The following is a 25,180-nucleotide window of genomic DNA, read 5'->3' on the forward strand; positions in this document are numbered from 1 at the left end:
AGGAGCATGTCTGGAGGCCATGTGATTTTACGTGAGGTTTTGCAGGGGTGCTTGGCCACTGACTTTGAAAGAGCAATGGGAAAGATCTTGCCAGTCAGGTGCTTCTTTGCATCATTTTTATTTCCGATTGATTTTGGGGACTTCACATGGGAAGATCAGTTCAAAAGACTAATGATCTTGACATTGCTCTTGACACAGGATGAGTTCAGAGCCCTTTCCCAGAGGAAGGAGGGACCTCACGTGCCTGCCTCATGGGCCCCTGAACTAGGCAGACGATGTGATGGGTGGAATCTTCTCGCACCAGGCAAGTCATGTGCAGTGGATTTCTAGACGCCCAAGAGGGAAGAGGAGGCACAGGGCCTCTGGAATTACAGGGAACATGGACGTTCTGGCACGCAGCCAAAGAGAAAATCAAGTACAGGATGGGGGCTGCGGTTGGCAGTTGTTGGTTTATCCTGAGTCAGCAGCAAGCACATCTCTGTTGATCGTAGCAGCCATCCTGGAAGCAAATCACACATGTGGCATTTTGTTCAAAGTGGGGCAACATGTTTTACAAGAGAAGTGTGACACTAGACTACATCCAGGATAAAAAAACAGCGAGACAAGTGCCCTCAGGGCCCATCCTCTGAGGAGGCGACAGGCACCCTCAAGGCCCGTCCTCTGAGGAGGCGACAAGTGCCCTCAAGGTCTGTCCTCTGAGGAGGTGACAAGACTCCTGAAGGCCCATCCTCTGAGAAGGTGACAAGCACCAGTCCTCTGAGGAGGCGACAAGCGTCCTCACGGCCCGTCCTCTGAGGAGGCGACAAGCATCCTCAAAGCCTGTCCTCTGAGGACTCGTGAAGGGACTGGATTGATTTTCAATGAGATGATAAAAAGAAAACCAACGCTCCTGAGGGGCAAAGTGAAGGTCACAGTCGGATCAAGAGAACTGCCTACAAATACATGCAGGTATTGGGTAGAGTGTGGCTCGGCTCTGAAATAACAGGATCCAATAGCGAGAGGTGAGAACGAGCTCAGAGCTGCTCAGCGGGTTGTCCACGGCCTTGGGGTGGACGCGGCCGGTGGTCACACACAAAGATTCATAAGCCACAGATGTTTGCATTCTGACCACCTAACTAAAGTCCTATCAAGTAAGGAAAGATACTCCTTAAACCTGTGGGAGTAGGAAAGTAGTGCCGAAAATGTGAACCCACAAGCCACACACATCCGTACTTTCCATAAGCTTCTAGGCCACAGCGCCCTGGAAAGTGGTTCTCTGAGCACATGCCACCATCAGAATTAGCTGCGGGGACGTTTAGGAGCACGGCCTTTGGGCCAAAACTTCTATCTGGAGCGAGTCTCCCCTGGGTCAGCCACCGACTCTTTGCTCTGGGTTCTGTTGCGACTCTTGTGTCTGTTAACACAGATAATTAATTGCACATGGAAATGCCTCGGTCAACGACCTTCAGAGAATCGCCGGTGGGTGCCCCCAGTTCTGCGCCTTCTCGCTTCTGACAGGCAGAGGGGCCAGCGCAGCGGAGGAGCACAGCCCCTTCCCTCCCGCCTCCGGGGTCCCGGACTGGGACTCCGCACTTGGTGCCCCCCGCCCCCGCCTCCCTGCACACGGCCCTTGCTCTCCGCGTGGATCTGCTCTGTGAGGGGCAGTTCCTCAGCGCACAGGCGTCGGCTACATCTGGGCGACCCGTGTGAGTGGAGGCCAGAGGTATTTTCATTCCTCTAGAAATGGAAACAGAGGCTGGTGCAAGACCATCTCCTCTGAGGCTGAGGGCGACTGGGAGAGTTTGATACTTAGATGCTGTGACTGATTCTGTGGACAGAATCAGCGTAATTGAAAGCAGGCGTGGACCAAGCACCAGGCATCATCGCACAGCTCCCCCAACCCCCCCTGAGCTCTGGGCTCCTGCCAGGTCACGTGATGGTCCCGTCCGCCCCGCTCACCAGCCCGCCCTGGAGTGCAGCCTCCTCCTCCTGGTCCTGACTCTGGCCTACTGAGCTTAGCGCTGTCTCCTCCTTGGCTGGTTACCCAGCACCCCCGGGCTTGGCCGCTCGGGGCCCCGGGAAGCCCAGCTCTGTCAGGTGGCGACCAGACACGTGTCCAGAGACCTCACTGCTGGCCACTTGCCCGCTGGTAGGTCGGCGCTGGGCCTCACTCTGTGCAGATGCAGCCTCCTGTGCCCACATCTGGGCTGCTCCAAGTCACCCTGCTTGTCCAGCCTCAGGAGCACAGCTGGTAACTGCTGCCCCTCAGCTGTAACCAGAGCAAGTCGGCAGCCATCTTCAAAATCTGTTTTCTGCAATAGGAGCGTGGCCCTAAACTCACTCAGGAATGGTTGGAGACAGCCATCCGTGCTGAGGCGAGGTCACCAGAATCGGGACAGGGGGCGGGGGACAGGGCGCAGGGGACAGGGCACAGGGGACAGGGTGCAGGGGACGGGGGACAAGGGACAGGGGACGGGGGACAGGGCGCAGGGGACAGGGGACGGGGGACAGGGGACGGGGGACAGGGGACAGAGGACAACATGACGCAGGGGACAGGGCACAGGGGACAGGGCACAGGGGACGGGGGACAGGGGATGGGGCACAGGGGACAGGGGACGGGGGACAGGGGACGGGGGACGGGGGACGGGGGACAGGGCACAGGGGATGGGGGACAAGGGACAGGGGACGGGGGAGGGGGGACAGGGCGCAGGGGACGGGGGACGGGGGACAGGGGACGGGGGACAGGGGATGAGGGACAGGGCGCAGGGGACGGGGGACAGGGGACAGGGCGCAGGGGACAGGGCTCCTAGTTCACGGGGAGAGTGACTGAGCCCTCAGAGCCAGTGTGTTTCGTGGGCTCAGTGTGTGCCCACTTCCCGTCGGGGGCTTCAAAGGCTTAATTGAAAGGGAATCTGGTCTCCTGGGAAGTGTCACAACTAGGCGTTTAGGCAGTGGACACTTCAGTGTCAGTCCTGGTGATCAGCTGCGTCCAAGTCACCAGGGCGCCCCTTGGACGTGGCAGAACTGTGTCGCAGAACTGAGAGTGCTTGCATCCTTTGCTAAGTTTTAACAAAGCCCAGAGGGTTCTACTTCCCTGGTGGCTCAGATGGTAAAGCGTCTGCCAGCAATACGGGAGACCCGGCTTCAATCCCTGGGGCTGGAAGATCCCCTGGAGAAGGAAATGGCAACCCACTCCAGTACTCTTGCCTGGAAAATTCCATGGACTGAGGAACCTGGTAGGCTACAGTCCGTGGGGTTGCAAAGAGTCGGACACGACTGAGCGACTTCACATTTCACTTTCAGAGGGTTCTAACCCCTGGTCATCCAGGATTTGTACTGGCTTTTGTGCCAAACTCGCGCTTCCCTGAGTGCTTTGCTGACACTGGGGTACACACTGAACGTCTGTTTTCTTGATTCTAATGGAAAATGTTGGCAGTGGGGGGCGGAGGGTGCTGAAAGGGGAGAACAGGGAAGCATAGCTCTTATCCGGAGCCTCTGCAGGCACGTTCAGCCTGCATGAGATTAACTGTGAGATTAAGTTAAAAAGCGCAGCCCTTTAGCCAAAACCAGCGCTGTGTGTTTGTTTCTGTTGCATTGGCGATTTGGGGTCAAGTTCAGCCTCAGGACAGTTAGGCCTCCCTCCCTCTGGGCCCCTGGAATGGGGCCAAGAACCTTCTAATTGATTGCTTAATTACAGAGGTTTCCAAGTTACAGCAGCTTGGAGCCTCTCCATGATTTATTCTGCAAAATAAAAACCTCCCTTTCCCTGCAGGTCTGTGCCAGGAGTAAATAACCCTCCTGACTTAGGAGACTGGACGCCATCTTCTAGAAAGAAGCTCACAAGACCAGGGCGGGTGTGGCTCAGCCACGGTCTTCTTGACAGTAAGTTCCACCTTGTTTGTTTTCGGTTTTGATTCATGTGTATATGTATCTCCAAAGACTCTCTTGCTAAAATACAAACGCATTTGGGAAAAGTCAGACAGTTCTGAGGGGCTGGCCGTGGGGAAGCTACAAGGCCATAGGGTCTGGAGTGGATGGGGGCTCTGGCCGGAGCCCATGCTGCAAATACGAGGACTCGGGGGGCAGCCCCCAGGGCCACACGTTCAGAGAGACAGAGGTGAGAGCATACGGAGTCAGACTGTGTGGCTCGTGTTGGCAAAGCACAGGGGTGGGCTGGGGGAGGTTCAAGCCTCACGGGCTAGACCTGAGGGACCCCTGGGGTCTCGGCAGGCCCAGGGGGACACTGAGCCTCTCTGGGATAGGCCTGGAAGGACTCTGGGGACTCTGAGGGGTTCCCGGTGGCCCTGGGCTCAGGGGTGTGTCAGGCAGGAGGTGACTGCCCCCTGGTGGGAACCTGGGCCATGCTGATGGGACGGGGGTGGTCTCACAGGGGACTGGAGGACATGCTGGCTTCAGACAGACCCGAGGACAGAGGGAACGGTTGGCTTTGCCTGTTTGTCTTGGCTTTTTGTCAGCGGGGGGGAGGAGCTGTTTAGAAAAACAAAAGGACAAACGGATGAGGAGGTTCAGGCAGCAACAGACAAGAAGCAAGGGGCCCCGCTGGCGTCTGCGGAGGTGGCAGGCTTTCAGCAGAGGCTCTGGCGAGGGGTCACTGGGAGACTGTCCAGAAGGCAGGCCTGCCCCTGGGGGTCGTTTCAGGGAGCGCGTCCCCCGGCCCAGCCTATGTGAGGGCCACGGCTGGCCGTCCTGACTGAGACCACGGGGGGCTTCTCCGGGCAGCAGGAACGAGGCCTCAGCCCGAGTCTGTGTCCACTCAGGGCACCAGGTCAGCCTTGCACCGACTTGTCTCTGAGCTGGAGTCCCTGAAGGGCTCTCGGGGAGACCCCCGGAGGCTCCAGCCCTTGGGGCCTCCCTCTGCCTGTTGGCAGCTCCGTGTGTTTCTGCCCTAATTTATCTGATTTGGCAGATGGCCTAGGCTGGAAAAAGCAAATGATTGGTTGAGAGCCTGAAAATGATCATTCCGTTTCCCCTAAAGAAAATTGAGAAAGCTGAGTGAAGAGCTATCGTTTCCACGTGAATGTTTGACAAAAAGAAATTTGAAGTTTCTCGTCTAAAATTCTACATTCTCAAGTTAGCGGCGTCTATCTGACAGGTAAAATTACACTTTGTTTTCTAAGTTTTTACCAGTCGATAAGTTAAAGGTTAAACAATATGGCTTGGAGGTGTGAATGTGCTTGCAATTTACTACCAACAGCTCATTAATCACGCAGCTGACACGAGCTTTCCGAGAGGTCTGGAGTAAGCACACTTGGCAAGTCACAAGGGGTGATGCTGGTACTTTTTCTTAAACTTTCTTTTAAACTCACAATCAAAGTTTCCTGTGATGAATGGAGCTGAACTGACTCGGAATCCCCTGCACTCGTGGGCAGGGCAGCGCTGGACGACTGTGGTTGAGGCCGCTCGGGGTCCAGGCGGGGCCCCGGGGTGGGGCTCGGGCTCTGGGGCTGTTCAGGAGGACAGCCGGGCGGCTGGTCTGCAAAACGCTGCTCTGCTAGGGGAGGGCCGCAGGAAGGAGGCAGAAGCCTAGTGTGCCTTCAGGCGGAAAATCCAGGACCCGCCGCGAGCCCCTGTTGTGTTAGGTGCTGGGTGTGCAGGGGAGAGGTGAACGAGTTCTCATTCCTGAGTCCTGCCCCCTGGCACCGTGTCCAGGGCATTGTGAGCCGCAGCAGGGCTGCCCCGGTGTTACACTAGAGGCAGTCACACCGACATCTGCCGCCCCTCTGCCCGCCCCTCTGCCCGCCCCTCCGTGAGGGTCTGCAGGATGGAGAACGTGGTCGCACCGCCCACCATCCAGGAGCCGCGTTGCTCATTCCCAGGGGGTCTGTGTCCTGGTGCCCTGGGACGCAACCTGCCCACCCGGCTGGGTTCCTAGAGGTCTGGTCTTGGGCCCAGGAAGTAAGGGCAGTTTGTGGATCTCAGAGCTGCCCGCGTCGTAAGCCGGCCCTGGGAATCTAGGGCACAAACCAGCAATTCACATTCTTACATTTTTTCCAAAAGGCAGTGCTGATAAAGAAATGATCTTCACCTTCGTAGGAGGAAAAGAGTCTAAGCTGTTACTGTGTTTGGTGATTTGAAAATCCGGGGCCGAGCGTAGAAGACGCCGACCTGCTCGAGCCACGCCGGGGAAGCTCCGTCCCCTCGCCGCCGGTTCCCGCGCCCCTGGGGCCCACCGGCGCTGCGCCGCCACCGCCTCCTGTCAGCCCGCCGAGCTTGTCAGGGCTGGGTGCCGCGCCGGGGCGGACTGAGATGGTCTCACAGTTCTGGGCTAAACTCTAACTCTTCCGGGGAAAGCAAAGCGCTTCTAAAGGCCGTCGTGGCAAGGATGAAAAACGCCTCTGTGCGAGGGGTGACCCCTGCCTCACACCTGGGCCCCTGTGACTCTGCCCTGGACAGCAGGCCGCATCCCGGGGGGCACACGCGTGCTCCTGGTGGGGTCGGCGGGGCCCCGGGGCGCCCCACCCTCCGCCTTCGCCCCGGACGGTTTCTTCCTGCGCGACCGTCTCCAGCTCGCCGCGCTCGGGGAGCCGCTGGGGTCACAAGCCCACAGGACGCTCCGCGCCCCGCCACCTCCGCGGATGCCGCACTCTTGCAGACTTCCCTGAGCTGCCCCGTCACCCCGGGGACCTGCGCCTACGAGAAGCTCCGGGTGGTGGGTGACGGAGCTGGGCCCCGGGTCCCCAGCACCTCCCACCACTCAGCCTGCGCTCCCCCTGCGGCTGGAGCGCAGAGCAGGAAGCCTGGAAATCACAGACGGCCTTGCCACCCGTGGCCCCAGAGCCGCTGCAGAGCCGCTGCGGCGCAGACGGAGCCCAGCTCCCTTCCGAGCCGAGTACAGCCTTCCTTCCAGCCGCTGCTAACCGCGGCTCCACGGTGACATTAGCTGGATGAAGAGCCCAATTAAGTTTTAATTACCCCGGGTGAGGCCCCCCAGGTATGACTCACTTGCTAATTAGATAAGCCACGGGATTTGTTCTGAGCGCCGGCAGGGCAAAACACGGCCCAATCCCATCTCTGTAAAGGTTCAGAATAAATTAAAAAGTCTTTAGAAATAAAATCTCCACGGTTATCAAGGATAAAGTCTCGAGGCCTCGGCAAGGTGGGGGATGGAGGCCCAGCACTCTGGCCTGCCCCGGTTCACAGACAGGGGCTCTGACCTGGGAGCTGAAGTGACAGACGACCCCGGGGAGTGCCGTTAGGGCAGGCAGGCTGGCTGCCTTCTCTCAGTGAATACAGAAGTTCTCCTTTTATGAATGTGATGAGGAACTAGCAGCAGAACGCGGTGAGGGCAAACCAGGAAAGCCAGGATGGCGCCCGTACCAGGCGGAGGCACCTCCCCGCCCCGGCTCCTCTCAGGTGCACCCTCTCCCAAGCCCTTGGTGCCTTTTTGATGACAGACCCTTAAATCCGAGAGGAGCGTGGAGGAGCAAGCTCTGGCTCCAGGTTTTGCTGGACGTGCCAGGGTGAGGCCCAGCCTGTGGACAGCCCAGGAAGCCAGCCTGGAGGAGGAGGAGGTGTCGTGTCCAGACCAGGTCTGACGGACTCCACGTCCGGTGGCAGCTGCAGGCCAGGCCGCTGGGTGGGCACTCTTAGAGGAGCAGGACACATGTCTTCTCAAATGTGGCTGAAGGCCTGAGGGCTCAGGATGTGCCAGGACCAGGACCCAGAGGATGAAACCAGGAGGCAGGAGCTGGCTTCAGAGGGAGACTTTTCACCCCAGGTAGATGAGGAGAACCTGAAACCCACAGGAGAGGTCCCAGGGTCTCAAAGGACATCGCTCTCATCTCAGAGCAGGGACACCAGAAGCGGTCTGGGCCTTGCTGTGGGACCCATGTCTGCATGTCTCATCCTGGAGATAAGGGAAAGCAGGAAATGGAGAACGGCCCTAGTCATTCCATCCCCTGATTGTATTCAAGTCCTCTGTCCCTTCAGACTGAGGGTATCAGAAGCAAGTCTGTGAAGGAATAACTCAGCCAGAACCTCAGATTATCTCTGAGACGACTCATAAAATCCAGGAGAACAAGAGGTCAGACCCACAGGGGATCCAGGTTGGGATTATCAGACGTGGGCTATATGACAACTATGACAGCAAGTACAGGAAGTGCAATGAAGCAGAAAGTTTTGGCAGGAAACTGACAATTGTGATACAAGAGGCTCCCAGGCCTGAGGCCAGGGGGTGGGGAAGGGTGATCCTGGTACAAACTCTGAGTGATGGAGTTTTGGGGTCTGACGCCCAGCACACGGACTGCAACAAACAGCACTGCTCTGTGCCCCTGGAATTCACGAGGGAATAAATCTCACCACACCAACAAGGGAACAAAGAACGATGCTGACTACCTGAGGCGATAGGCTGAATAGCTTGACTGTGCTGAGCATTCCAAGATGTGTGTGGGAATCGAAGCATCGCACTGCGCGCCTCAGAAAGACACCGTTCTCGTCAGCTGCACCTCAGTGAGGCTGGAAGAGGCAGGCCAACAAAAAGGTGGTGTACGAATCCTCAGTGTACTGTTCGGCTTAAAAATACGTTAGTAACTAACGGAAAAGGCATGCAAGGAGTCAGCAAGGAATGAAGCAGCTGATGTGCGATGGGTCACATTCTTGTAACCCGCCACGTAAAAGGGCAAAGAGAAATTACATCAGCTGACTCAGGAAAAAGCGTTTGATAAAATACCATATATATATAAATATTAAAACATTTGATACATTTGATATGTATATATATATCGTACACACACAATCAACAGCGTCAACGAAAAGGATGTGGCAAGCTAGGAACCAAAGGACACGTAAAAGACCCACAGCAAAGGCACAGTTGGCTGTACTTCTCTTTCAAGGTCAGGAAGGAGACCAGAAAGTCACCATCACTACTGATGTTTAACTAGCATGGGGGGAAAAAAAAGCAAGATGAAAAAATAATACATGAGAACTGGAAAGGAAAAACACAGCTACCCTTCTATGTAAATAACCTGATTATGTATGCAGAAAATCCAATAAAGTAAACAGATAAACTTGAAAATTGATAACTAAATTTAGCAAGACATTGGATAATGATCAACATACAAAGCATTTTACCTCTCATTTCAGTTCAGTCACATAGTCGTGTCTGATTCTTTCCAACCCCACGGACTGCAGCACACCAGGCCTCCTTGTCCATCACCAACTCCCGAGGTTTACTCAAACTCATGTCCATTGAGTCAGTGATGCCGTCCAACCATCTCATTCATCCTCTGTTGTTCCCCTCTCCTCTTGCCCTCAGTCTTTCTCAGCTTCAGGGTCTTTTCCAATGAGTTAGGTCTTCCCATCAGGAGGCCAAAGTATTGAAGTTTCAGCTACAGCGTCAGTCCTTGCAATGAATATTCAGGACTGATCTCCTCTAGGATGGACTGGTTGGATCTCCTTGCAGTCCAAGGGACTCTCAAGAGTCTTCTCCAACACCACAGTTCAAAAGCATCAATTCTTCGGTGGTCAGCTTTCTTTATAGTCCAACTCTCACATCCATACATGACCACTGGAAAAACCATAGCCTTGACTAGATGGACCTTTGTTGGCAAAGTAATGTCTCTGCTTTTGAATATGCTGTCTAGGTTGGTCATAACTTTCCTTCCAAGGAGTAAGCGTCTTTTTATTTCATTTACCTCTACATATCAGCAATAAATGATTAGAAAACACAATTTAAAAGATACCTTTTTAGGGACGCAAAGTGTCAAATATTGGCAACACATCCAACAAAAGATACGTAAGACCTTTATGACAAAACCCAGAAAGCGTTACAGAGCAAATTTAAAAAGACCTAATTGAATTGAAAGGCTCAATCATTTTAAATATGTCACTTTCTGCAGTGTTTTATAGGTTTAATATAAAATCTTAGCATAATCTATAAGGCTAAGAAAATCTTGTGGAGGAACAAATTTAGAATAATTGTAGACTTACAAAGCTACAGTAATTAAAAGCTGAGGAACTGCCATAGCATGGATGATAGACCCAGGAACAGAATGGACAGGGAAGCCCACGGCAGCGGGACACTCAGCTGAGGGCAGTGGACACCTCAGAGAAGCAGCAAAGCACAGCCTTCTCAGTGAACAGGTCGCTCTGAAGAATTAAAATGTGGCCCTAGCTCTCAGCATCAGCAAAACTTTCCCAGCGGAGAGCAGATATAAATGTGGAGGCAAACCAGGGCCCCCTGGAAGGTGACGGTCAGACATCTGGGCTACCTCGAGGAGGAACCCTCTATTAACAAACAGAAAAAGAACCAGCCATCACGGGAAGGAGTGATAAAGGGGCCATATGAAATTATGAAACTCTGTCCGCAAAAACACTGTCAGAAAAGACAGGCAAAACAGTGTAGGGACAGATAGCTGCAAAACTCCTGCCTGTACTCGAGCAGGCACTCTCGTGCAGCAGTAAGAAAAGACGGGCTCTCCACGGGCACAGTGCCACGGCGCTGGCCCGGCCGCCGGAATGGACCTTTGCTGAGTGGAGCACAGAGCGTGGGTTCAGCAAGGACACGGCCACTGGGCCTCGGCAGGCGGCCGTTCTCCCCCAAGCACAGCTGAGCCCAGATGACCACATCACGAGTGTGTGATTCATCTTTACAAGGTTCAAAAATACACAAAACTAGCCCACGATGATGACGACGGAAGCCAACATGATAGTTTAGGGAGGCAGGCGCGTCGTGATGCGAGAGAGTCAGGCTCTGATAACATTTCGTTTAAACATGCCTTGAGCAGGGCTTCCGTCAGTCACTCAGCTGTCTGTTGGACACTGTCTTGAATGCACGTATTGAATAGCGCTTAATAGCACATGAATTCATGAGAAAAATCAGGAAGCCGAGAAGAAGTACCATCCCTTGTGGAGCCAGAGACGAGGGCCTAAGGGGGCCTGATGGGGTTAGGACCTTCCCGAAAGCCCTCAAGGTCACTGGGACCAGGGCGATGGCTGAGTGGGCCTCAGGGTAGACGGGCTGGGCTGGACGGAGGTGGGCATCGGGCTGGGAGCCGGCCACCGGGAGGAGTTTGTCTTCTCTTTGATGGGAGCGGGCTGCAATCTCCTTCAATCTAACTTTTGACTCTAAGAGTTTGTGCCACAGAATCATTGTATTTATTACCATAATAATTCAAGATCTTAGAACTGCTGTGAGCTGACATGGTGTATATATTTTTGTCTGAAACAAAGGAACTTAGTTTTTGCAAATTGTTAGAGACTTCAAAAAATGCATTTCATTTTCAGATGTATTGTCAAGGGCAGTGACTCACGGCTCAGGCTGGTTCAGAAGCGATCTCTAAAGAGAGGCACGATTTTTCCTGAATTTCATTTGCAAGGAGGCGGTGGCTGGCTCTGGGCCCCCACCCAGAAGGCCGGGTCTGACTCCAAGAGCCCTGAGTCAACTGGCCCAGGAAGGGCACCATTGCTCACCCAGGGACCCAGGCCGGCTCGGGTCAGAGGGGCAGGGGGCACAGTGCTGGCCCTTCTGCTGAAGATTGTGATTGGGTTTGAGAGTCACCCTTTGGCCACTGAGCGAATTGCCTCACCTATATTGCATTAAAGTACAATTTCCAACTTTTGCTTGAAGTCAATAGATGAGTCAGCCCAGTGATTCACTGTGTCTCCTCACCTTCTTAATTCTGTTATATCCTGGAAGAATCATGCTTGAATATTGATGGAAACCCTTTGAAGTCCTGAGACATCGTGTTTTCTAAAATAAGGTCACTTCTTTTTGCTAATATCTGACCTATGAAAAGTCTCTCCTCAAAATCTGTACAAACGGAGATGACAGGGTCATTCATCACCTTCTTGGGCAGGTGTGGGCTGATTCCGGGAAGCTGTGGCTGTGCATGAAGCTCTGATGAGGCCTAGGGGGTGGTGAGACCCCAGGTTCGGGGAATCCAGGCTGGAAAATTCCGGCTGGGGGTGGGGGTGGGGTGGGGCGGGGGGGATCTGTGTCCTGGGCCAGCTGGTCTCTCAAGCACAGGGGTGATGCCCGCATCAGGGACCTCAGACCAGCACGGGTGCTGAGCTGAGTGCAACACACTGCCCCAGGGCACACGCCAGGGTCGCAGCCCTCTCAGCCTTAGCGATGAGAGTGAGCAGCTCTGGCACAATCCGTTCAGAAACAGGAAACACAGCCCAGCCCATTGAGCTTCTCCCCTCAGGAAGGGAGTGGTGACTCTAGGCCTGACCTAGGAGGTCAGCTAAATCACGGCTTCACAGCTGGTCAGCACTAACTTATCGTAGGTAATTCTAGCAAGGTCGGCATGAGGTCTTCCCATTGGCGGCACGCTTGGTGACCAGGAGCAGAACTCTCCGGAGCTGGCTTATGCAGAGACGGGGACTTATCTGAAGGTTTGTTTCTGAGGCACTGGGGGACATGAGTCTGAGTAAACTCTGGGAGTTGGCAATGGACAGGGAGGCCTGGCGTGCTGTGGTCCGTGGGGTCGCGGAGCTGGGCGTGACTGACGGTGATGTGCGTGGGGTCGCGGAGCTGGGCGTGACTGACGGTGATGTGCGTGACTGAGGTGATTGTTGACTCTGATGGCACTGGGGTGACTGATGATGTCTGAGTAAAACTCTGGGAGTTGGCAGAGCTGGACTGACGGTGAGGCGCTGGGCGTGCTGTGATGTGCGTGGGGTCGCGGAGCTGGGCGTGACTGACGGTGATGTGCGTGGGGTCGCGGAGCTGGGCGTGACTGACGGTGATGTGCGTGGGGTCGCGGAGCTGGGCGTGACTGATGGCTGAACTGACTGACTGGACGTGTGATGCACCAGACAGTGCTGGAACTGAAAGATAAGCAAGAGCCAGGTTTCAGAGATGCTTATCCGCTCAAATCCTTTTCCCTTTAATTCAAACTTTCATAAAAGCCATTGGTTTCTCTTTTAGACAAAACTCTTCCAATATTCATCTGCAGCAGCCTTCCCTCTCCTGACTCAGGCAGCAACCTCACAAAGGCCGAGGGGTTAAGAGGTTGAGACCACGGTGAGTCTCAGTGGAGCAGCTCGCTCTACGCGGGCCTGACGTGCGTGGAAATGGTGTGCTCAGAGGCGCCAGCTGAAACAGCTGCTCCTGAACTGGTAACATCCTGTGGCCGCTAAGTGCTCCCAGCAGAAGGAGCACTGGGCCCCCACGTGGCCAGGTGGGGCCAGTCCCTCGTCTCCAAGTGAGGGATCAGGGCACCCGAGGAGAGGGACCCAGGCAGAAGCCAAACACAGGATTTTTTCTCCACATGTTAATTCTTCCCCAAAATGAAATTACAAGTTTAGGCAAAGCATACACAAAATCTGGAGAGGCAGCCCCCCTTTAAAAGTGCAGAGGGGCTCACCCAGAAAAACCTTGCAAAATGTTTGATGCCATGTAAGAGAGCCTCAGGCTTGTTAACAGAAGAGAAAAATCTGAATCAGTATTTATTTCCTCTGAAACTCTCTCTGATACTTTTTCTTATGCTCGCTTAGTGTGCATGGAGTGTGTTGCAAGGCTGTAACACTAACACAAGTTAAAGGCATGGAGACATTTTCTCTTTGGAGCTAAAACCCTTTCCACAGCAAGTCAATTACAGATCCAGGTTTAGCTGTACCTCCCAGGGTCTCCTTGCCACCCAGAAAACAGAGGAGACATCCCTGTCCCTGTGGAAAGAGGGTTCTCACCTCTGCTGGGGAGTGTGTTATCACCCCGCTTTGCAAAGGGTTACATGAAAGCTCAAGAAATTTAAGTAACTCGGTCAGCTCACCTCCAGCAGCCACACTGTCTTAGCACGGGGCCAGGTGTACGTGTAGTCAGTCATCACTGAGAAACACCCTGTGATGGGAAGGCTGCGGGTGAACCTGAACCCACAGAAGGTGAGTGAAGACCGTGGAAGGGGAGAGAGGACCAGAGGAGGTGAGAGAGGATCAGAGGAGGTGAGAGAGGATCAGAGGAGGTGAGTGAGGACCAGAGGAGGTGAGAGAGGACCAGAGGAGGTGAGAGAGAACCAGAGGAGGTGAGAGAGGATCAGAGGAGGTGAGTGAGGACCAGAGGAGGTGAGAGAGGACCAGAGGAGGTGAGAGAGCACCAGAGGAGGTGAGAGAGAACCAGAGGAGGTGAGAGAGGATCAGAGGAGGTGAGTGAGGACCAGAGGAGGTGAGAGAGCACCAGAGGAGGTGAGAGAGAACCAGAGGAGGTGAGAGAGGACCAGAGGAGGTGAGAGAGGACCAGAGGAGGTGAGAGAGCACCAGAGGAGGTGAGAGAGAACCACAGGAGGTGAGAGAGGATCAGAGGAGGTGAGTGAGGACCAGAGGAGGTGAGAGAGGACTAGAGGAGGTGAGAGAGGACCAGAAAAGATGGGCTAGGAGACAGGCCAGTAGGCAGTTTGGTGCATCAGCTGACTTATTTCATTTGGATGCTCTGATCAATTAAGTTTCTAGAAGAGGTGAGTGTTGAGACAAGGGGATTGGAGGTTAAAAAAAAAAAGTTCTGGTTGTGGGTCTGTGGTTGGGAGTTTATGTAAGTCTTGATCCCTTCACGTTAAGGGTCTGACGCTCCTTTTGAAAGGAATCCTCTGGACAGCAGTATGGAAGCACCATGAGGATCAGGTGCAGGTTAGACAGTGTAGATGCCCTAAAGCCGAGAACTGGAGAAAAATCCCAACTGTGCCCAACCGAAGGCCCCACGGTCACATGTGCAGCTCCCTGCTGGAAAACGAGGAGATGCCCACCAACCTGTCAGGGCTCAACGGTCCCTGCGCCCAGACAGCTGGGTCCTCCTGACCTGTGTAGGAAGCAGCGTCACACACGCCAGGGAAAGCATGGCCTGATCCAGCATCTGCTCAAAAGTATATTCCCTTATAAAATAGAGTAACATCTTTGACTTGAAAAGTTATGGGGTGAGGTTTCATCAAAGCTCACTGAGAAGTTTATTCATGCCTAAGTGAACCAAAGGCTCAAGAAGAAGCTAGGTTCTGCTCAAGCAGGTTCCACTGTTGCTTTAAGAAGAAACAGCAAAGTTAGGAAGATGTGCTCACTTGCTCTTGTTTGCTGAGGAATAAATAGATGCACTCTCTCTTGACTCTGACTACACTGGGCTTACAATGGAGTAAGAAATTGGATCATTTGCATGGTGCCAAATGACCACATCCTTCTTCTCAGCCCAGAGATCCGAGCACACGACTCTGAGTCATCCAGCTGCGCTGAGTCACGGCCACCCCTCCGGAAGCAGTTCTCAGGATAGCATGTCCGGCAGAGAGAAAACCTGTCCACGTCGTCAGTAAAGGCGACAGAGGCGAGAGTGAGGCTCCGCTCTCGAGCGCTGATATCTGATGGCAAGAGGTCGGATGCCCGAGGTGAGGCAGCTGGGGGCTGGGTTGTTGTTTTAGTCACGGAGCCCAGGATGCTCTGGCCTTCTCAGTGCTGCTGACGTTCAGTCGCCAAGTCCTGTCAGACTCTTTGTGACCCTTCCCTGCAGCACATCAGGCTCCTCTGTCCTCCACTACCTCCCAGAGTTTGCTCAAATTCATATCCACTGAGTCAGTGATGCTACCAAACCATCTCAATCTCTGTCATCCCCTTCTTTTGCCTTCAATCTTTCCCAGAATCAGGGTCTTTTCCAAAGAGTCAGCTCTTCACGTTAGGTAACCGAAGTATTGGAGCTTCAGCATCAGTCCTTCTGATGAATTCAGGGTTGATTTCCTTTAGGACTGACTGGTTTGGCCCTCTTGCTGGACAAAGGTCTCCTTTTCTACAGCATCACAATTCAGGTGCATCGGGTCTTTAACGTCCAGTCTTCTTTATGGTCCAACTCTCACACCCGTACACGACAGTCGGGAAAACCATAACTGTGTCTATATGGACCTTTGTCAGTGAAGTGACATGGTTTCCTCCCAAAGAGCAAGCATCTTTTAATTTCATGACTGCGGTCACTGTCCACAGTGACTGGGAGCCTAAGAAAGTGAAATCTGTCCCTGCTTCCCCTTTCCTCCATCTAATTCCATGAGGTGATGGGACCAGATGCCATGACCTTAGTTTTTTTGATATTGATTTTCAAGCCAGCGTTTTCATTCTCCTCTTTCATCCTCATCAAGAAGCTTGCTACTAGTCATTTAAATTATCTGGTGAATAACAGCATGTGTCCCTTAGTTTCTGCTATGATCATTTAAACCCACCACAGTGAGGACAAAGGTCATACCTGCTTTGGTGGAATTGTGTCCTGAGGTCCAAGCAGGACATAAATGTTTAATAATTATTTGCGAGTGAATGAACTGGCATATTGTCAGTGTCCTGTTGGGGTGTTAACTCCCTGATTTATCTAAATTCTCTCTTCTGCGTTCTTATTCCAGCTGGTATTCCTTCTTGTGACCCGCACTTCTGGCATAATGATGGTGACAGCTGACACTTACTGTCCAGCCCCCAGCTCACCGAAGCCCAGGAAGCAGGCGTTGTCGTCACGCTCCTTTCCAGTGGCTGCAGAGGCTCCGGGAGCTCGGTCGACGTCAGTGCAGCCTGTTCCGTTCAGCAGCGTGAGAGCTCGGCTTCCGCGGGCCTGACTCACACTAGGTGCCCCTCTCACTCGCCTTCTGTGCTCCCACTCTGCTTGGTACTGTTAGGGCTACTGCTACGTTTAAGCACACTGTTTCAACAGCAAGGCAGCACCACACGCCTGTTAGGAAGCCCAAGTCCAGAGTCCCGTCGGCAGCACGTTTTGAGAAGGGTGTGAAGCAATAGGAACTCTCTCAAATGGTGCAGCCACTTCGGAAGACAGCTGGATGGTTTCTTACACAGTAAACATGCTCTTACCACACGTCCAATACTCGCGTTCCCTGATACCCAAGGAAAAGAGATGCTGAGAAGAGATGTTCGCACAGGAGCCTGCACGCAGATGTTAACTGCGGTTTTATCCATAACTTCAGAACTTGGATGCAACCAAGACATCCTTCGGAGGGTGAACAGGTGAAAATAAATTCATATGTCCAGACACAATCATGGAATATTATTCAGTGCTAATAATAAAGAAATCTGAGCGCCAAATAACTGATGCTTTTAAACTGTGGTGTTGGAAAAGACTCTTGAGCGTCCCTTGGACTGCAAAGAGATCTAACCAGTCCATCATAGTGGAGATCAATCCTGGGTGTTCACTGGAAGGACTGATGTTGAAGTTGAAGCTCCAATACTTTGGCCACTTAATGCAAAGAGCTGACTCATTGGAAAAGACCCTGATGCTGGGAAAGATTGAAGGCAGGAGGAGAAGGGGACAACAGAGAATGAGATGGTTGGATGGCATCACCAACTCAATGGACATGAGTTTAGGTAAGCTCTGGGAGTTGGTGATGGACAGGGAGGCCTGGCATGCTGTGGTCCATGGAATCGCATAGAGTCAGAAACAACGAAGTGACTGAACTGAACTGAACCGAATAAGAAATGAGTTATCTACCATGAAAAGACAGGAGGAACTCTAAACGCACGTTACTAAGTGGAAGAAGGCATTCTGAAAGATTTACACACTGCGTAATCCCAACAGCGTGACAGTCTAGAAAAGAGAGAACTATGAAGACGACAGAAAGGTCAGTGGGTGCCAAAGGTTTGAGGGGAAAATAGGTGGGACACAGAGGATGTTCAGGGCAGGACTCTACTCCACGTGATACAGTGGCCGTGTGTCATTATACACTTGTCCAAACCTACAGAATGTCAGCACCAAGGGTGGTGGGGATGTGTCCTTGAGGTTCATCCACGGGAGGAAATGCACTTTCTGGGGGAGATGCCGGCAGTAGGGGAGGCTGTGCATGGTGGCGGGGCGGGGGGGGGGGCGGGCAGCAGGAGCTTTATCTGAGCTCTCTGTACCTTTCTCTTCAGTATCTGTGAGTCCAAACTACTATAAAGCTGAAGCCTAAAACAGAGGTCTGCTGCACGAGAACAGAGCATTTCATACGCTCACCGCATGTGCATAAATTCCATTTACTTCATAATTCTACAAATACACATCATCACACAGACACACAGACATGCACACAGATGAGCCGATCTGCAGGCTAACAAGTGAAACCACGTGCTGAATAACTGACGACACTGTGAGAGCTTCATCTTTGGTGCTGCAGCTATACTGCTCGCATCTGCTTAGAGACAGAAAGGGCCATAGTAACTTTTTCCTCAAAAAAGTACATCTTGGTTCTTGTCCACCTTATCCCAGGATGTGAGGAAGTGTTCTCGGGTGCAGGAGTGAAGCGGGCCCAGGCCTGCCGCTCCCAGCTCGGATGCCGGGTGGGGCCCGCTCCCAGGCTGTCTGCATCTCTGACGCGTCATCCGCGCCACGTGTGCTGATCTGGACCCTCGCGACGTCCTGACGCCTCTCTGGTCATTTGCACATTGTTTGCACACATTGTGCTCGTGCAGCTGGCTCTTTATTCACAGGAGCCCAGCTGGCAAAGCAAAAATACACCCCGGCTACGTGGATCAGCTCCTCACTCCCCTCAGCCTCGGCTGAGAGCAGCCCGAGGAAAGAAATGCTACCTGTGAAGACCAGGCTGGGCCGGAGGAGCGCGGGGAGCTGAGCCACCCTGGACCTGGGGCCTGTGGATGCGGCTCAGCCCAGGCAGAACCTGTGCACAAGCCACGGCCTCCGCAGGCTCATCCTTCTGAGGTCAGGGTGCAGAGGAGGTGAAACCAGGCAGTGGTTGCCACCATCTAGAGGGAGACAGAAGCCAGGGGGCTTCTGCCCATGTGGGAGCCCCCTTCTTGAGGCCTGGGGACAGGAGACTCTGCAGCTGAGCCAGCGTGTGGGCTTGTCCACCTCTCTGTTCATCTATTTCAGCATCCTTGACAAGCAGCTCACCTTCCTGGTGCATGTGTTTTCTGATTGCTTGGGTTTCACTTCTGTTTCCAGCTCATTTGGTCTAAGGGCACGGTGACAAATATGCGATAATCATCACTGACAAGAAATATTCTCACACCCGGAGACTGATCTCAGGATCAGGCTGACCTCAGGGGAGAACTGAATTATGCCAGGTTCCTATGATTTCTGCCTCAGAGTCAGTAACTGGGTGGATACATTTCCCATTCCTCACAGTGAGAGACGAGTGAAGGTGACCTCTCTCTCTCTCTCTCACACACACACACACACACACACACACACACACACACTGTCCTACAGCACAGAACAGCCTTGTTTGTGAAATGCATGTGGACGACCACAAGACGTGGGATTTCCTCAGTGCTTTACCCCTGCCTCAGACCACAGCGCACCATCACCTTCCCTTTTCAGATGCGAAAACCAAGCACCACCCCTTTTCTTATTCTAAGCATGTAACTACCATCTTGATCTCCAAGCCCCAGACAGCGCTGTACCCCCAACCTTCATCTTCTATTGCAAGTGGCCCTTATAGCACTTTCTCGACAAAGGAGTTCTTGTTCTTCTTATTAAACAAACACAAGAGCCAGTAGAAATGTAAGAAAGTCTAATTATCACTAGATTTCCAAAAATGAGAGTTCAAACAACAGTCGTCTGCTCTTCCCTTGCAGCCAAAACTGCTGAAACAGAAGGGAGAGCCGCTCCCGGGCTGTGAAGATGGGAAAGTCACTGTTCTCTGTGAGCCTCAGTGGGATGTCAGGATGAGCTTTTAGAAGGATCTTTAAGAATGTGTGCTGATAATTTTAAAAATATGTACAACAGTGTCAGAAAACTTTTGTAAGGAAAAAAGATAAGAAGAAAGCAAATGTGTATGCTTAAAGAATAATTTTTATAGAAGTGTTTAATTAAACCTGGAAACAGAATAAATTGCAATTAGTAAAAGAGTAACTAAGTGAACTATGATAAATCCACGCAGTAGAATTCTCCTGGCACCAGAAATCATAATTAGAGTTTGACTTGGAAAAATGCCAACAATATACTGTTAGGTGAAAAAAGTTTACAAAAGAGTAAATATAATAGAACCCTACTTTTGGAAACTATAATGCATACACACACTGACAGAATCTGGAAGAACACCCACTACAATGTTAAGAATAATTATTTCTGGGTGATGAGACATGGATGATTTACTTTCAGTTTAGTTTACTTTTATTTATTCTTAATAGTCAATAATGAATATAAATTACCTCTGCAAGGAAAAAAAAAAGTATGATTCTAGCAAACAGAATCCAACAGCATATTAAAGAGATCATACATCTTGACCAAGTGGGCTTTATCCCAGGGATGCAAGGATTCTTCAATATCCAAAAATTAATCAATGTAATACACCACATTAACAAATTGAAAAATAAAAACCATATGAGTATCTCAATAGATGCAGAGAAAGCCTTTGACAAAATTCAACATCCATTTATGATAAAAGCCCTCCAGAAAGCAGGAATAGAAAGAACATACCTCAACATAATAAAAGCTATATATGACAAACCCACAGCAAACATTATCCTCAATGGTGAAAAATTGAAAGTATTTCCCCTAACGTTAGGAACAAGACAAGGGTGCCCACTCTCACCACTACTATTCAACATAGTTTTGGAAGGTTTGGCCACAGCGATCAGAGCAGAAAAAGAAATAAAAGGAATCCAGATTGGAAAGAAGTAAAACTCTCACTGTTTGCAGATGACATGATCCTCTACATGGAAAACCCTAAAGACTCCACCAGAACATTACTAGAGCTAATCAATGAATATAGTAAAGTTGCAGGATATAAAATCAACACACAGAAATCCCTTGCATTCCTATGCACTAACAATGAGAAAACAGAAAGAGAAATTAAGGAAACAATTCCATTCACCATTGCAATGAAAAGAATAAAATACTTAGGAATATATCTACCTAAAGAAACTAAAGACCTATATATAGAAAACTATAAAAACACTGGTGAAATAAATCAAAGAGGACACTAATAGATGGAGAAATATACCGTGTTAATGGATTGGAAGAATCAATATAGTGAAAATGAGTATACTACCCAAAGCAATCTACAGATTCAATGCAATCCCTATCAAGCTACCAATGGTATTTTTCACAGAGCTAGATCAAATAACTTCACAATTTGTATGGAAATACAAAAAATCTCGAATAGCCAAAGCAATCTTGAGAAAGAAGAACGGAACTGGAGGAATCAACATGCCTGACTTCACACTCTACCACCAAGCCACAGTCATCAAGACAGTATGGTACTGGCACAAAGACAGAAATATAGATCAATGGAACAAAATAGAAAGCCCAGAGACATATCCATGCACCTATGGACACCTTATCTTCAACAAAGGAGGCAAGAACATACAATGGATTAAAGACAATCTCTTTAACAAGTGGTGCTGGGAAAACTGGTCAGTGACTTGTAAAAAAATGAAACTAGAACACTTTCTAACACCATACACAAAAATAAACTCAAAATGGATTAAAGATCTAAACATAAGGCCAGAAACTATAAAACTCCTATAGGAAGACATAAGCAAAACACTCTCCGATATAAATCACAGCAAGATCCTCTATGACCCACCTCCCAGAATATTGGAAATAAAAGCAAAGATAAACAAATTACACCTAATTAAAATTAAAAGCTTTTACACAACTAAGGAAACTATAAGCAAGGTGAAAAGACAGCCTTCAGAATGGGAGAAAATAATAGCAAATGAAGCAACTGACAAAGAATTAATCTCAAAAATATACAAGCAGCTCCTGCAGCTCAATTCCAGATAAATAAATGACGCAATCAAAAAATGGGCCAAAGAACTAAACAGCGATTTCTCCAAAGAAGACATACAGATGGCTAACAGACACATGAAAAGATGAATCACCAGTCCAGGTTCGATGCATGATACAGGATGCTTGGGCTGGTGCACTGGGATGACCCAGAGGGATGGGATGGGGAGGGAGGTGGGAGGGGAGTTCAGGATGGGGAACACGTGTACACCCATGGCGGATTGATGTCAATGTATGGCAAAACCAATACAATATTGTAAAGTAATTAGCCTCCAAATATAAATTAATTAATTAATTTAAAAAAATAAAAAGAAAAAAGGTATGTTTCCCTTAAAAATATAAACACATATCACAGCATGGTACATTAATTTTGACACATTGTATCAATTTTTCTAACATTATAACAAATATTAAAATAACCTGAGTCCTCCCTTCAATATCATAATTTTCTTCTATGTTGTCTAAAGGAATAAAAGTTTAAGGGTCACATTTTAGGACAGGCCAGTGTAGATTAACTCACAATTTCCTTTCATATTTACAATTTGGGTTCAGAATGTCATACTATATTTCTTCAGTATCCCTAGGGATTTGAATTTGACAGAAATCAGGGTTTCAGACTCTCAAGTTTAATTGCTTTTTAAAAATGTATTGTTTTAAATTGAAGGACAATTCCTTTACAGAATTTTGGAATCGGTTTGCAGCATCACCCCCAAAACCTCCAGCTGTAACACACAAAGCTTGAGCTTTGCAGAGGAATCATTCTGCCTTGTCCTGCCTTCTTTGAGTCAGTGTGCCAAGTAAAGGTTGGCACCTGTCATCTCCTCTCATCAATTAAATAACAAGCTGTCCTGACCACTGGCCTTCAACCCCCTGAGAGGAGTTCAGGGTGGAGATCAGGAATAAGGCCCTCTGTGCTCTGGGAAAAACTGGCAGAACAATCCTTCAGATTGATAGATATTTCCAGAAGAAGTAAGGAGCCTAATTCTTGCATCTCCTCATGTCTAGAAAAGCACTAAAATCCTTCATGGTGATGTCTGCTCCTTGTGACTAGCAGCAGCCTTCTGGAAAATATATATATATTGATTGGGTCTATTTCCCGCTTCACCAAAATCATGTTTATACTGACCCCTGCCCTGCCTCTGTAGGGAAGTTCCTCAGAGCTTTCTGAAATGCTGTCTCCCAGGCTATAGCCCTCATTGTGCCCCCAATAAAACTTTACTCGCAGCTCCCACATCCTGTGCTTTTCCAGTCGACAGCGGGGCGTCTGCAGGGTTCACTCATGTCCTGCCAGTGGTCATTATCATTTGTAGGATGAGGCCGCACGCAGCAGAGGTGCTAGACGGACAGTCCTGTCACAGGGGCAGCTCGGGGCCTGGGGAGGAAGCGAGACACCCACAAGTCCTGCGACTGTGGTCTGTAATTGGTTGGGGGTCCAGGGGAGAATTCCTGCATCTGCCAGGAGCCTAGGATGGGGAGTGAGGCGTCTAGGGGGTGCCCACAGGGTCGGGGAAGGTGCTGTGCCCAGGACCACATGTTCCAGGGACCCCAAGTCTGAGAAGAGAGGCACTGCCCGGAGGTGGGGTGGGCGTCCAATTTCTCTCTGTGTGCCTCCAGCCCGTGAGGTCAAGGGGACACTCAGCCTCAGGCCTGGGGTCTGAGACTCGGCCGCAACCCCAGGGGCAGGGGGCCGTGGGACCCCACCAACAGGGGGACAGCTGCCTATTCTTTTCTTCTCTCTCTCTCCTTTTTTTCTTAAAGAGACACTTTTCCCTCTGCACCAAGAAAAAGGAACTTGTGGTTCTGGAAATAATCACCGCCTGCACTTTGAAGGTCTGCACTTCATCAAGCCTATTATGTTCCCTTTCGTGAAAACTATTAGAAATTTTGCATTTGATGAAAAGTTTAAAAATCACTTTAAATGGAAGGGTTTTAATTCGCATAATATTTAGGAGTGGAAACTTCCTTGTAAATTATGGATGGAACTTGGAAAGAATATGGGCTTTTTGGTTTTGTAGAATATTCTTCCTTCTTTTAACTGAAGAGGAATTCAGAATCTTCTAGTTTTCAGGATTTTTCAGTATTTTGTGACTCCAGCACAAGCAGTGAGGGTGTGCTTAGCCCCCAGCCTCAGATGGACGTGGAAGCTGAGAGGTGAGGAAGGGGGCAGCTCTGAGCTTTAACATAATGAACAAAACATCGTTCCTAGACGTCCGCTCCCTGGGCCTGGTTCTGACAGAGGGGCTGCCTGGGGACAGAAACAAGCCTGTAATTGGGAGCCTCATCGAAAAGCTCTCAAGAAACAAACAATTCTGCCTCCTCAAGATTTCTCTTGTTTTGTGCTCAATTTTGGAAGACATGCAGACCTGTAAAAACCAAGTTTTTAAAATGTTTGGCAAAACGTGCATTTCTTGCAAAACTACTGGAAAGGTCACCAAGACAAGGAAAAGCCCTGGAGCTCCCTGTGGGCCACATCTGTTTTGTTTTTCTCGCTTTCTTGCTTTCTTTTCTTTTCTTTTCTTTTCTTTTTTTTTTAGTATTTTGAAAGTTGTTTGGGCGGGCCAGTTGTTGCGTCAGGATACTCCTCTGAGAAGATGGCTGTTAGCTGGCATACGGGGTTGAGGACATGGAGAAGTTTGGTGTTCATGGCACGTTCGCGATGGCAGAATCTTTTCCATCCAAGCTGTCTCAGGGACTGTGGTGCCAGCCGAGGGGCAGTTGGCAGGCCTGGCTGGCACAGCAGGCAACCTCTGAGGCTAGGGCCCTGCCGTCCCCTCTACCTGCTAAGGATCGGTTTCCTTCACTCTTTTATAAGAGCTTGAATATTGTTTTTGTCTTTGAAATAATGGCGAAACCCCGAGTGAAAAGGGCAGGAATCAAGACAAACAAAATTGGAGCCTCTCAGATGTGTCTCCCAAGCGCTGTGGCCCAGGCAGCCTTGAGCAGAGCCACTAGCCTGTCTCAGACAGGATGCGTCCACACGGCACCTTCATGAGGGCCTGAGTGTCTGCATTTGCTGTTCTATTTAAAAGTAACACTTCTGGTTCACTGGGAGAAATATTAAATATAAACTCCATGGGGTAGGTAGGTAAGAATGTTTGCTCCCTCACAGGGACACAGAGAAATGAAGGCTGCTTTATCTGTTGCAGCTTTGTTTTATTCCCAGCTCCAGTGGCTCCATGAACCATCGGGTACACGGACTGCAGAGACAGGAAACCATCCCTTATCAGGGTTAGGATTGTGCTAATGGAAGTGACCTCATCCACACCCAGGGGCTTACCCCTTCGTGAAGAATAAATGAGAACTGCCAAAGCCAAGCTACTAGCAAGTCAAAGCAAGGAGTTCGCGTCTTCCTCGTCCCTGGGGCCCTGGAAAATCTCATGGACTCTGGCAGGACAGGCGGGCCCCCCAGTGCCGGGAAGGCAGGCACATCACTGACTCACGCTGGGGGGAAGCAGGAGGCGGGGTCTCAGAGGAACTGCTGAAAGCAGAGAGCCCTTCTTTCTGCGCTTCCTAATCTGTGTATTTTCTTTGAAAGACGCCAAGAACGACACAGCT

General features: G+C 50.7%; 1 long non-coding RNA gene across 5 annotated transcripts; it reads left to right on the forward strand.

Annotated features, from left to right (window-relative positions):
* The first annotated feature begins 1,988 nt into the window (after positions 1 to 1,988).
* Positions 1,989 to 22,062, forward strand: LOC105606460 (uncharacterized). 5 transcript variants are annotated; one of them, XR_009599490.1, is made up of 6 exons: positions 1,989 to 2,128; positions 3,752 to 3,861; positions 4,976 to 5,092; positions 12,239 to 12,336; positions 12,872 to 15,302; positions 16,296 to 22,062. It is a non-coding gene; the product is annotated as an uncharacterized LOC105606460 (long non-coding RNA). The 5 variants fall into 5 exon arrangements; XR_009599489.1 differs by lacking the exon at positions 12,239 to 12,336 and having other exon boundaries at positions 12,872 to 12,967; positions 15,109 to 15,302; XR_009599488.1 differs by lacking the exon at positions 12,239 to 12,336 and having other exon boundaries at positions 2,005 to 2,128; positions 4,907 to 5,092; positions 12,872 to 12,967; positions 15,109 to 15,302.
* The last annotated feature ends 3,118 nt before the right edge of the window (positions 22,063 to 25,180 follow it).

This window comes from Ovis aries, chromosome 2 (genome assembly GCF_016772045.2).
Source record: "Ovis aries strain OAR_USU_Benz2616 breed Rambouillet chromosome 2, ARS-UI_Ramb_v3.0, whole genome shotgun sequence".
Lineage (NCBI taxonomy): Eukaryota > Metazoa > Chordata > Mammalia > Artiodactyla > Bovidae > Ovis > Ovis aries.